The following is a 2536-nucleotide window of genomic DNA, read 5'->3' as shown; positions in this document are numbered from 1 at the left end:
CTTCAGCGTTTAGCGTTGATTACATAGAAGATAGGTTACTTTCGGGTAGGAGTGGCGAGTAAATGGCCGCTATAGATGTCGCCCTGGAGGACACTGCGGAAGATGGAGACCCTCGAGACCAGCTGACACGAAGTCCAAATGACGCGGTATGTCTTTTCATGCTTTGTGGCTTCCAACCATGCAAATGCGCCATGGTGCACTTGCAGCCATTCGCCTTCACTCGGGGTTTATTTAATTCTCTGCTGCGTCTATAGTCTGATGTCGCGGCTCTCGCGACGTGTCTCCACGATGTGCTGGACGGGGACGATGAACGGGTGGATGCTGTGCGTCGTCAATTCGAAGAAGATCTCGGCGTCTACTCCGTTGGTGAAGCATGGGAACTGTTCTGAGGTGAGAGATTGATCACAGAGAGAAAAGCGCGAGTCCGTGCCAGAGACGTGGGGCGGCGATGTCCCCGTGCCGTGCCGAGAACAACCGGAAACTTTGCGAACGGTGTTTTGAAAGAACCCTAAGAACCCTAATGTGTCCTTCATTGCAGAGGATTTCCAGCTCTCCCCGCTTCGCGCCGCCATGGCACTGAGAGGGAATGTACCGGGCCTTACCGTCTCGGACGCGAAATCCCTCTTGTTCAAGATCAAAACGGCATCGGAGGGGGCCGTGGAGGATCAGGGACACAGGGACGCGGAGACTTGCACCGTCGAGGACGCGGCGGAACTGTGGTCCCGATGAGTGCACCAGCCGCCATCACCGAAGCAGAGGATGTGCCACCCCGCGTCAAGTCGCGTGGTGCTACTGGTAAGTGGCGACGTGAGATGTGTGGCAGGGAAGAGTGGGCAACCTAGAAAGGAGGAACCCACCTCACCCCACCCACCCAATTGCATAATGTTATGCATACCGACGTCTATGAAACATCATACCATATGACAACAGAAATGCCCCCCTTGTTTTACAACCCTGTGTAGGCGAGTTCAAAACAAACTGGTCAGAGCTCGGCGGTGTAGACCCATATGCCTGCTGCGTCAGCGGCGGCATCAGGGGTGGTTCATCGGTGCTAAGACTGGCAGTACACGGCCGGTCGCATTCACCAAGCAGTACTGCTGCTGAAAGCCGCTGTGGGTTATGCGTGGTTTGATGCCATACTACAATGGCCTGTCTGTTTTCTGCGCCAACGTTTGGCGTTTGTGCGTGGGCAATCCGGGAATCAACAGCAGGAGGGAGGACCCCTGACATGGGGAGCGCGGGTAGCCAATCCACACGGAAGTGTCGTGGTTTACATGGGCCCAGGCGTGCAACGTTTTGTGTCAGTGTTTGGTTGCATGGGCGGAATACCGGGGGCGACTTCATGGGCCATGCCCCGCCCAACGGAGAGCTCGATGGATTAAGGCATAGATTGCATATGGCGAACATATTCTTCTCGGCAGACATCTGCATTTTCATTTGTTTTCAATGTAGCTCGTGGTACTGAGTTTAGCGGTGTATCAGAGATTTGTCATTGTTTCCACCCGAACCTATTCATGCATACGAGTGTTGTGGGATAAACTGGACGAACTGCCGATGAAGTGTGGTGGGAAAACAGTGGGACCTCGGCGGCTGACTTGACTGGGTAATGCAGTCGTGGCCCTGAGTGCTTGCCTCCGGTAGTAGTAGTAGTGCCAGAGTACGGTAACCAGGTGTGCAAGTTGTTGTGGGATCGAAACTAATACGCACATGAGGCACTTGTAAGCGGTCCTCTTGCAAAGTTTTTCTGTAAATTCCTTAAAGGTCATGTGCTTTTGGATGCCAGCCCCAGCCAATCCTGCCAACTTGACAGCCAATTCGACACCCTGTCAGGCTAATTCGATACCCTGTCAGGCCAATTTGACACCCCGAACAGGTCAATTCGATACCCTGTCAGGCTAATTCAATACCCTGTTAGGCCAATTCGGCACCCGGACAGGCCAATTCGACACCCTGACCCTTGGTGTCCGGGCGGTTGTGGATTCCCTGCGTGCTGGCCAGATTGGTGTCACCCAGGCGGTGGACACTATCGAACGGATTTTGCTGGGTTGCTTCGGTGATGCCTTCAGGCCCGGGCCGGTTTCTAACGGCAAGGCGGCGTGGTGGAATGATGAGTGTGCTGCGGCTAAGCAGGCCATGTTGCAGTATCGGTCTGATGTGATGAAGTGGGGGTGTGCTGCCCCGGCTATGGGGCATACGAGTTTTCAAGAGTTACGTCGTCAGTTTAATCGTGCTAAGCGTAACGCGCGACGGGATCACCGGCTGCGAGCCTTGGAGTCATTCATAGCTACATGCAAACGGGATGCGAAGACCCTATGGCAACGTCTGAACGGTAAGCCAGCGGCCAGATGCAATGTGGAAGACGTGTCGGAGTGGACGGACTACTTCGATCGCCTTTATAATGCCTCAGCCTCCTTCGATGAGGTGCAGGAGGCCCGTGTCTGTGCCATTCTCAACTGTATCAATCTCGGTGCGGGCTCCCAAGTCGGGGCGGCGTGGCGTGATTCCGAACCNGGTGCATGCTAGACGGTCTATGGCC

At 54.8% G+C, this 2536-nt stretch overlaps 1 protein-coding gene across 1 annotated transcript in view; it reads left to right on the top strand.

Annotated features, from left to right (window-relative positions):
• The window catches only part of VOLCADRAFT_65943 (uncharacterized protein), a gene marked incomplete at both ends in the record, with an annotated part of 24677 nt that overhangs the window by 1301 nt on the left and 20840 nt on the right, over positions 1 to 2536 (top strand). The gene's annotated exons all lie outside the window — the stretch shown is intronic.

This window comes from Volvox carteri, assembly GCF_000143455.1.
Source record: "Volvox carteri f. nagariensis unplaced genomic scaffold VOLCAscaffold_52, whole genome shotgun sequence".
In the NCBI taxonomy this organism is placed as follows: Eukaryota; Viridiplantae; Chlorophyta; class Chlorophyceae; order Chlamydomonadales; family Volvocaceae; genus Volvox; species Volvox carteri.
This window is presented reverse-complemented; position numbering and strand designations above follow the sequence as displayed.